Source organism: Halyomorpha halys, unplaced genomic scaffold, assembly GCF_000696795.3.
Source record: "Halyomorpha halys isolate HHAL.00 unplaced genomic scaffold, Hhal_1.1 Scaffold613.1, whole genome shotgun sequence".
Classification (NCBI taxonomy): Eukaryota; Metazoa; Arthropoda; class Insecta; order Hemiptera; family Pentatomidae; genus Halyomorpha; species Halyomorpha halys.
In genome coordinates, this window is record NW_027112830.1 from 41,968 (window position 1) to 52,764 (window position 10,797).

Consider the following 10,797-nt stretch of genomic DNA (forward strand, 5'->3'; position numbering starts at 1 on the left):
CTTTATAGAATCGATAAGATTTTGCATATACGATCTATCAGTAAAAATAATAATACCATTTATACTAACTTGCCACACTACATTCGCATCTTATTAAAGAAAAAACGCAGAGCAAGAGGGAAGTGGCACAGGTCTAGATACTCATAAGATAAAGCACATTATACTAAATTGAAAAACTTAACTTAAAAGAACAGAACTTAGTGTAACTTGTGAAAATTCACCGTTCCAACAGTTGTAGATGGAATGATTCAAAAATATATTATATTAAATTATACATCGTATTAAATGACCTTATGTGTGTTAACAGATACCAAAACCAAAAGTTGCTTCCCGTAAAATTTTAAACTAATCATAAAATTTTTGTGTTAGCATATGTTATGCCCAATATTGTTTATACATAATGATATATTTACCTCTGTTTATCTAACTAATTATATAGGTCAGGGATCTCAAAAAAAAGAAAACTAAACATTCAAAAATAAAAATTTATTTCATCGATTGGACAATGTCGTTATAATATATTATTTACACTCTCAATGTATATTACTATAGCAAGGTACATCATATTCTTTATACACATCATATATACATGCTACTAACTCTAAATTTATATAATAAAATAGTTTAAGCTATATTAATTTATCAGTCATTCAATTAAAACTATAAGCGTCATTAATTTACTATTTACAAAAAATTTACAATACATTTATTAAAAGCGAAGGCGTAAAGAAAGTTCACGAGATGAAAATTCAAGAGAGTCCAAATGATTGTCGTTAAACCAATCTTCTCTTTCATCGTACAAATGTTCCAGCCGCATTTCTTTGATCAAGGACGCCATCTTCTCCAACCTTAAGGAACTGAAAATAAAAATAAACGTTCTAGAATTAGTTTCATATTACATAATATATTCAAAAATATAATCTGACATAAACATAATAAAAATCAAATTACCTTTCGCTTCTGTGAATAGAGAAATCGATAATAGGAGTTACATCGGAGAATCTGTGTGTAGGATCTTCTTCGGGCATAGATATTTCACTGATATCGCATAAAGTCAAGAAATTCACTTCTGAAAGTTAAAGATAAAAGAAATGTATTAGTGACAATTTTATAAACTATTAAAGTATTTGGAATATTCAACACAAAAAAATAAAACTAACCTGGTATAGAAGAAATGGGTGTCGAGCAGCGAGGTAACTTAGGAGAAAATGTAGCTACATCCAATAGTGGAATGTTCATATTTTCTTTCTTCTTTTCGCTCTTCTTCTTTTTCGAAAGAAAACTGAAGATAGGCATCTTAGGATACTGACACACAACTACGAAGTAAGAAAGAGGACTGACTGAAGTAAGAACAACCATCGCTTCAGCAGTTAGACCGATCCGTCCACCTGATTGGCTACTGCTTACCCCCTCTCTCCTAGTGTGGTCCCAACCCTAGTTTAGGGTAGGGGAGCTGTGAGAATTTAGGATGCTGCAAGATCACACAAAAATTATTTTTTTTGTACTTTTTGATAATTGCATATAAAAGGTGATTCTTATATAATGAGAAATTTTTTGATCCAATTTTTTTTTTTTTTTAATTTATTTAATGTAATTTACAACTGTTGTGAGAATTTAGGATGCTGCCAGAGCACACAAAAATTATTTTTTTATTTTTTGTAATTTTTAATAATTGCATATAAAAATAAAAAAACCCATCTCCTAAAATACCAAAATAAACTTAAAGAACAAGCATTACTAAAAATGTATGTTAAATGGTAGGCAACTATAAAATTTAAATATATTGTAGGCAGACAGTAATAATTTATATGTTTTGGTCAAAGTTTATAAATTTGTGAAAATTTCAATAAGAAATTTTAGAAACGTAGCTAATTAAGGATACTGATGCAAAAACAAATTAGGAAAAAATTCAAGGTATGACTAATGAAAAAAATTTGAAAAATTATCAATAATAAAAAACTTAATTATAATGAAAATAAATTTGTCTATTTTCAAGTTGATTAAAAAACATATTTTTTATCTTGATTTATTCCTTATTTTTGGTACTTATTTAATAATTGAATATTTTTAAGGGTACCTATTATATAGAGTCACCCTTCAAGGACCAGGAAATTTCGTGTTATATAACACGAAATTTTCTGGTCCCAATTTAAAAAAAACAAAAAAACTTATCTCCTAAAATACAAAAAGAACAAGCATTAGTCACAATATATAGATTTAAATTGTTGTTAACTATGAAATTTAAATATATAGTGAGAAGATGAAAATAATTTATGTATTTTGGATATAGTTTAAAATATGTCATGATTTTGACGCGCCTTCTAATAGGTCATACGCGCCTGACCCATGGTTATCCTAAGGCCCGCGATTCTCCAGACTTGCGGAACGCGACTTAGCGTAAAACACATCATAACCGAATTCCAAGTATACGACTCCCCAAACCTTTTTATGAATTACCATCAGATCTACATTCAATTTTGTAGGATAACAAACAGACTGTAGATAAACTTTTCGAATTTTTGAATCACTCAAAACTTTACCATAAAATTTCCCATTTTTTCTATATTTATACTTTTAAATTCGGCAATGAAGATGAAATTCGAAAATTAAGACAATAAGGACTATTAAAAATTTCGGATATTTAGGAAATAAAGTCTAATAAAAATTAAGGAAAATGTAACAATCATCCCGAAGTGGTTGATGCCTTAAAATAATAATATAAAATAATTTGGCTATTTTCTAAGTTGATTAATAAACTTGTTTTGTATTTTGTATTTTATTTTTAAATGGCTTCCCCATAAGGATGCTTTTTATGAAACAGGAAATTTTCAGGTCCCAATTTAAAAAAACAATTCTCTAAAAATATAAAAATAAATAATAAGATCAAGTATTAGTAATAATCTGTAAATTTAAATGGTAGTCGACTATGAAATTTAAACATATAGTGAGCAGATAATGTGTGTTTTGGTTAGAATTTAAAAATGTGTCAAAATCTCAATAAGAAATTGTACAAATAGTAGATTAAGCGACTATTTAAGGATATTGATGCAGAATGAAATCAGGAAAGAAAACACTCAAGAAATAACTGAAGAAAAAATGTATGCGAAATTATCAATAATAAAAAACTTGATTGAAAAAAATAAATTTGGCTCTTTTTCAAATTGATTAATAAAATTAAAATGTTGGATTTATATACAATAATATATTGCATTTTGTTGCAATTTTTCAAATCAACACCTCAACATAGAGGGTCTGAAACGTTAAAATAAAAAATATTTGGCATATTTTTTGAATTTTTTTTTTTATAATATAAAACCATTGTTTTATATTTAATGATTATTTGTTTTGTTTTTGTTTATTTTTAAAATAAGAACAAAAAATGTGGTTAAGGGTGTCAAAAAATTTAAAAAAACAAAAGTCGCTTTAAGTAAAGCAGACCAAAAACAAATTAAGTTTAGGAAAATCAAGTCAGATTAGGTTGTATAAAAAATGAATTTTTATATAAATCAAAAATTAGAAATTTTCAGGCTCGATTTTCGGATGATAAGTTTTTCTTCCTTTTTCCAGCGTTCTCGAAATAAACTCATAACCCTTCACAACGTTATACAAATCCAACGTAACTACAACTGAGCAAAATGTCTACTCTTTTAACCTATATATAATATCTTTTCGAATTTTATGGTATAAAAATATCAGTTTCATATATGTACCATATAATATGTACAGTTTAAACTTCTCTAAATTCCTCTAAAGTTTTTGCGACATCATCCTAAAATTATTATTTAGAAAAAAATGATTTCAAAAATTAAAAGTAAGGTTTTTTTTTTTTTTATAACATAACACTATTGCTTTGTATTTAATGATTATTATATACCAATCGATTTCTTTTTGTGTGTAAAATAAGAATATGTGTATTTGTTTTGAGAATTACAAAAACCAAAAGTCGCTTAAAGAAAAACAGGCCAAATCAAATTTAGTTCAAGGAAAATAAAGTCAGATTAGGTTTCAGCGTCTTTTGAAACCCTTAAAAACAATTTTCATATATATCAAAAATTAGAAATTTTCGGGCTTAGTTTTGGAAAAATTTGTCGTTTGTTGATTTCCAGCGTTCAAGAAATAAATTCAGAACAAAAAGGAAAGTTAAATTTCCGGTCTTTCAGTCCATATCGATATCTTTTTATTTTATGCCTTTTTGTGGGAGTAAAAAGACTTTATGTTGCCTCAAATAGAGGAAAAAAATGTTAAAACGTTTGATTTTATAAGTCTGATTTTAATTTGCTTACGAATGTTTATTTAGTTTTCTTTTATAATTTTAGTTTTAAAGTTTTATTAGGCTCCTAGGAGCCTACGATTTTTGTCGAAATCACAAAACTAGCAATATTATCAACGCGAAACTTAAAACGGACTAAGGACCATCTAAACATCACGAATTGAAAAAAAAATTGGATTTCCGTAAACGAATTAAAACGAAAAAATAAAAAAATATGTTTAAGATTTTTTCTTTATTTGAAACTGCTTCATAAAGGCATAAAATCCAAAAGATATTAATGACTGAATGAGCGGAAATTTAACTTTCCAACATTTCTAATTACGTTGCATTTGGATAACATTGTAAGGCGTTATGGATTAGTGACATCTGCCGAAAATAAATCCTCCAAAAATAAGGTCCAAAGATTTTTAAATTTGATACATATGAAAATTTCGTATTTAAGGGTTTAAAAAGACGCTGAAAGTAAATCTGGCCCCATCTTTAGTGCTGTATAAATACGAAAAGTATTTATCAATTAACAAAAGTTGATAAATAATAAAATATATTGGAAAGGACTGGCCTGATAATCCTGTGAGCTGTAATGAGGTTAAGTGATGGATATTAGAGTTACACGAGGCACTATTGTTTAAAACATCAAACGATCGGCACCAAGACAGTGCTTCGATGAAGTCTAGAAGACTGACAATATCTTTTCGATTTTATCGTATAATAATATCAGTTTCAAATATGTACCAAACTTCTTATACACTTCTCAAACCTAAACTAAAGTTTTGTGGCATCGTCCTAAAGTTATTATTTAGAAAAAAATATTTTAAAACTAAAAAGTAGGTGTTTTTTTAAAAATCACATAACACTATTGCTTTGTATTTAATGATTATTATATACCAATCGATTTGTTTTTGTGTGTAAAATAAAAATATGTTTATGTGTGTTGAGAATTTCAAAAACCAAAAGTCGCTTCAAGTAAAGTAGACCAAACAAACTTTATTTCAGAAAAAAATAATATCAGTTTTGGTTTCAGCGTCTTTTGAAACCCTTAAAAACAAATTTTCATATAAATCAAAAAAATAGAAAGATTTGTCTAATGTTTATTTAGTTTTAAGGTTTTATTAGGCTCCTTTTTGTCGAAATCACAAAACTTGCAATATCATCAACACGAAACTTAAAACGGACTAAGGACCTCAAGAATTGAAAAAAAAATTGGGCCTCTGCAAACGAATTAAAACGGAGAAATAAAAAATATGTTTGAGATTTTTTTTAAATCTCTTATATGAAACTGCTATTTTTAAAATTCTTTATATGAAACTGCTTCATATAGTCATAAAAGATATCAATAACTGAATGAGCGGAAATTTAGCTTTCTAATAGTTCTAATTACGTTGCATTTGGATAACATTGTGAGTTGTTATGGATTTATTTCTTGAACGCCAGACATCTTGCGAAAATAATTCCTCCAAAAATCTAGTCCAATAATTTTTAAATTTGATACATACGAAAATTCGTATTTAAGGGTTTAAAAAGACGCTGAAAGTGAATCTGTCTTTTTTTTTTTTGTCTGCTTTACTGGAACCGTCTTTTGCTTTTGAAATTTTTAACTCATTTAATATGATTAATAATTGTTTGTTCTTATTATACACAAAAAAAATCAAGTTATTTTGCTAAGTAGTATTTTAGAAAGTATTTTAGCTCTGCAAGGTTGCCATGATTTTTTTTTTTGCCTGGAAAAGGTGCAATGAAATGTTTTTAACCCAATAAAAGGTGCCGCGGAGGTAAAAGCTGGAGCATCTACGCCTATGGTCATATAATAACCCCAGCACGTGCCTAAAGCAGGTAAATTTATTCTTGTTTACTTGAAGTAATTGCAACTCGACCTGAAGCAGGTAAAGATGTGACATGTTTAACCCTACTCAAAAGGTTCTTCAGATCAATTGGCGGTAAACAGAAAGTAAGCAAAGTTCTGAGAAAACACTAAGTTGGAGAAAATATGAACAAAATAAATATCGTTGTAACTAATTTAAATAAAATAAATTATATTCAATTAAGTCTCAACAAACTTAAGTATTAAACTTTAATTTTTCAACGTTTCGCCTAACGTAGCCATACCATTACAGCCTCGCGTCCAACAATATGCTGATAACAGAGTGATATCAATGATTAGATTAGTTGCAATTAAAATTATATTTATTTAAATGAAATAGTGACATAAATAGGTAATTTGAATAATGTTATGAGACCTAGGCATAATAGCCTACAAATTTTTATTTTCATAAATTATTTTTATCTCATATATATATATATACACATATATAATTTTTTTTTTCATATTTTCTCTCGTAACCCAATACATCTTTCCCCCTTTTTTTTTTCTTTCTTCCTTAACATACATAAAATTAAATGAAATATAGAACATTATAATAAATATATAATTTTTTAAACTGGATTTGGTGAATTTCACAATTCTAAAACTGACAATAATAAAATGACATTAATATTATCATATATTAGCAAGTATAATAAAGGAGACAATTATATGTTATATATAGGTTATTGTTATCAGCAACCTGAAGATGGGGGATATTTCCAGAAACATTGTTGCTGATATGAAATAAATTATTGTATTTGAAAAAGGAAGAATTGTGTCATTCACCAAATCCAGTTTAATTCCATGAGACTCATCCAGTAAAAGATCATTAAGTTTATAATGTTTTATATTTAATTTAATTTTATGTATGTTAAGGAAGAAAGAAAAAAAAGGGAGAAAGATGTATTGGGTTACGAGAGAAAATATGAAAAAAATGATAATAAAAAATTAATAAATAAATAAAGTATAGAAAGAAGATAAATAAAATAACAAAAAAAATCATATATTATCATATTTACACGATTATGCTCATATTTTATAAGATTAAAAAAAAAAACTGACTGACTAGATTCAAGTATACTGTGTATTTAGCAACCCAATAAAGTTGGGAGCATGTCTTTATTTTTAATTAAGTTTTTCTCTCTTGGGTTTGGGGCTATGAATTTATAGTTATAATTGTCCTTGAGGATAAAATTTATTTATCATTTATTTTATTATTTATTGCATTTGAACGGGGCCGGTTAACCCTGTTTAAATGACTCTCCGGATCATTGAGCAGTAAAATGAAAACAAATAAAGCTCTGAGAAAACAATAAGTTGAACAAAATAAATATCATTGTGGCGAATTCAAATAAAATAAATTATATCCGAGTAAGGCTCAACAATATTTATTAATACTTCTAATATCCTACGTTTCAGCCAACCTGACCATCATCAACTGAAGGTGAATTGTATAGTTCCGTTTATTCCAAATTCAATAAAATGGATTTCATGGACAATTTAATGGCAAAGGCTTTAAATACTATAATGATAAAAAAAGGATTCCATCCATGACCAAGTCATTTTTTACAGTAGGATAATGATTGTTTTTTCCTTTTTTTAAAAAAAAATAAATAAATATAAAAAAAAAGACAAAACATAAATGGTGCACTGTGTCTTGTTCTCTTATGGAAATGATTTTTAAAAAGGTCTGTCTACTTTGAGTTAGAGGCTGTCACTGATAAACTCGGCGTTGTGGTTTGTTTCTCGGTTGTCGTTTTCAGGTTGACGTTTCCAAGTCTTTGTCGATGTTTGCCTACACCAAACAACACCATTAACCGAAGCGAAAACTAATAAAGTCGCTGCTGTCATGTAACTAAACCATGTAATTAAATTTATATATTTTTACTCCAAATATTTGAAGAACAGTTCCAATATTGAATGATAATATAAAATTTCTTAAGGAGATCATACCACAAAAGATATCTAGTGTTGTACGCACATGAAAAAACTTTCACATACTATAAAAAAATTTTGTATTATATGTATAAATAATTGACCCTGAAATTTAAAAATTATGAAGAAGAGGGTCAGGGGTGCGGTCAAAAGAGAACAAAAATAGTTAGCGCTATTTTGAAAAGATACAAAAACAACTAAAAATATTTTGACACAGTAAGATAATACGATACAAAATGGTAAATTAAAGTAGGGTTAAAATTATGTAAAAATAATTGAAAATTAAATTAAATACAAATGAAAGAAAAGAAGAAATAATATAGTATTAGTATAAAATAAATAATGATAAGAATATAAAAAATGACGTAAACTATGAGGTTAAATATAATAATATTAATTAATTAATTTACATTAATACTATTTTATTTCGTCTTTCTTTGCACTTATTTTTACATAATTTTACCCTACCTTAAGTTACCTTTTATTTTATCTTATGTCAAAATATTTTCAGTTTTTGTACCCTTTTAGCCCTGATGAAGCAGGGTGAAACGATTAAATAAATTATTCTTATAACGAATTTATTTTCGTTAACTATTTTTCTTCTCTTTAGATAGCACCCTTGACCATCTTATGCATAATGTAAAAATTTGAGCCTATCGAGGGCGAAACAAAGTGCCCTGTAGCAGGAGGACTCCAAAACGTCGGTATAGTGTAAATAATTTTAAAATAAATAAATATTTCGAAAAAATAAAAAATAAAATTACTAAATATTTACACGATATAATTTCAACCTTTCCAGGCTAGAAGATTGGTGTGTAAACAGAAAGTCCTTTTAATGTATCCAAAAAAGTTATTTTATCTAAATCTTGCTTCTCAGTTACAACTTTTCAATAGATGTACAAGGTTAGCATTAGAAAAATTCAATAGACATTTGAAATTTTGTGAAAAACTGGCTTTTAAACTGTATTTTAAAATTAAAACGTTTAATAATACGTGCTGTTCTCAATTCATCGTAACACTAGTTATAATGATTTATAAATATTAAAAATTAGCTCATTGGCCGATAAAAGCACATAGGTCTTACTTTAAGACCCCTTCGCAGCTGAAATCATAACCAATCCTAACACTATCCTCACCATATATGCCAATGACACATGTGTGCTCGCAGTTAATAATAATCATTAATTGAAGGATTAAAATAAATGAAAATAAATCCCATTAAGTCGCCTTTATCCTTCGTTCTAAACCTACCGACTGCTCTACAGTATCATTTAATAATGTTACTCTTACTCCTGTCGAACAAATCCATTACCTTGGAGTACATAAGGACAAACGACTAGCTTGGGATCCTCACAAAATTCTGAAAAGAAAAGGAAATTGCACGTCGATTCCGACTACTAGAACAATTACTAGACAAACGGTATAAATTATATTATATTATATTACAAAAGACTGATCTACATGACTATAATACTGACTCCACTAAACCTTCAAATTCCTTTCGTATCTAATCCTTCCAACCCTAAATCATCAATCCTCTTTACATTATTTCCACCATGAAGACCTTAATGTTCCATACGTAACCGATCTAGCCCGAAGCAGATATCAACCGTTCCATTTTTTGATCCCGAAGCATTCTAACCCATTAGTTTCTATTCTTGCTTCCAATTCAATTCCTGACAATCCTCCGAAATGCATGAAAAGAAGATGGCCTCGAGACCTTCTAATGTAGAAATGTTATTAGAGTGCTACCAATGGGTAGTTTCTCTACAAGTCTGTATCATACTATTACTATCTAACATCTAATTCACTAGATGTTATTTTATGAATTCAAATAGTTAACAACAAATTGTAACTATGAAAATATAAGGCAGTTTTGCACTTTTCTTCTCTGATGATTTTTTGGACACCACGATCTTTCCCCGTCATTATCTTCCTAATTATACTATGCTTCCAGAAAGAAACCATCTATCGAATAAGTTCCCTATTTTATTATTTTTTTCTTGGGTTCCAAAAATCTAGGGGGGTGCGACTCCCCCCTGATCACCCCTTCTCCCCTCTCCCTACGCCGATGGCTTCACATGTTCCACGGTGATCTCAATTCGTATATCAGGTTTCCAATTATGATAGCTATCCAATTCGATGACAATCGAACCAATTTACACTACATTAATTATTAAACGTATCTGATTCCTTACTCAATCGATTAAGTTGTTTAACGTTTTGAAATCCAAAATTTGAACCTAAATATTACATTAGATCTGTTAATTTGATTAGGGCTGGTTAGGTGGTAGGTGGTCTGTATAAGATGAAATTTAAATTGCTTGTATATGTTATATGATTACAATAATTTAGTTTAAGCCTTCTATGGATTAAAATTGTTTATGATATTTACCGAAATATATTCCCATCGATTTCTTGTCGTGCGGACAAAACCTTTATGAAAAACTATATCTTAGGGAACCATTAGTTGTACAGATATCTGGTAGCACTCATATTAAAGCTAGTTTAATGTACTATAGTTTATAACGTTTATCTTTACAGGGGTTGTAGTGTTTATGATATTTTCACGTGAATATGAATTTTGCACAAGAAATTCTGTCTTTTTTTTTTTTTTTTTAAATCCCCCTCCCTTGCCATCTCTGGCATACGGGGTGCGGGAGCAGTGGGGTAGTGCATGCCACTACTCCCTATGGTAATTAACTGTGGTGCCTCCACTGCATCCCTCTGG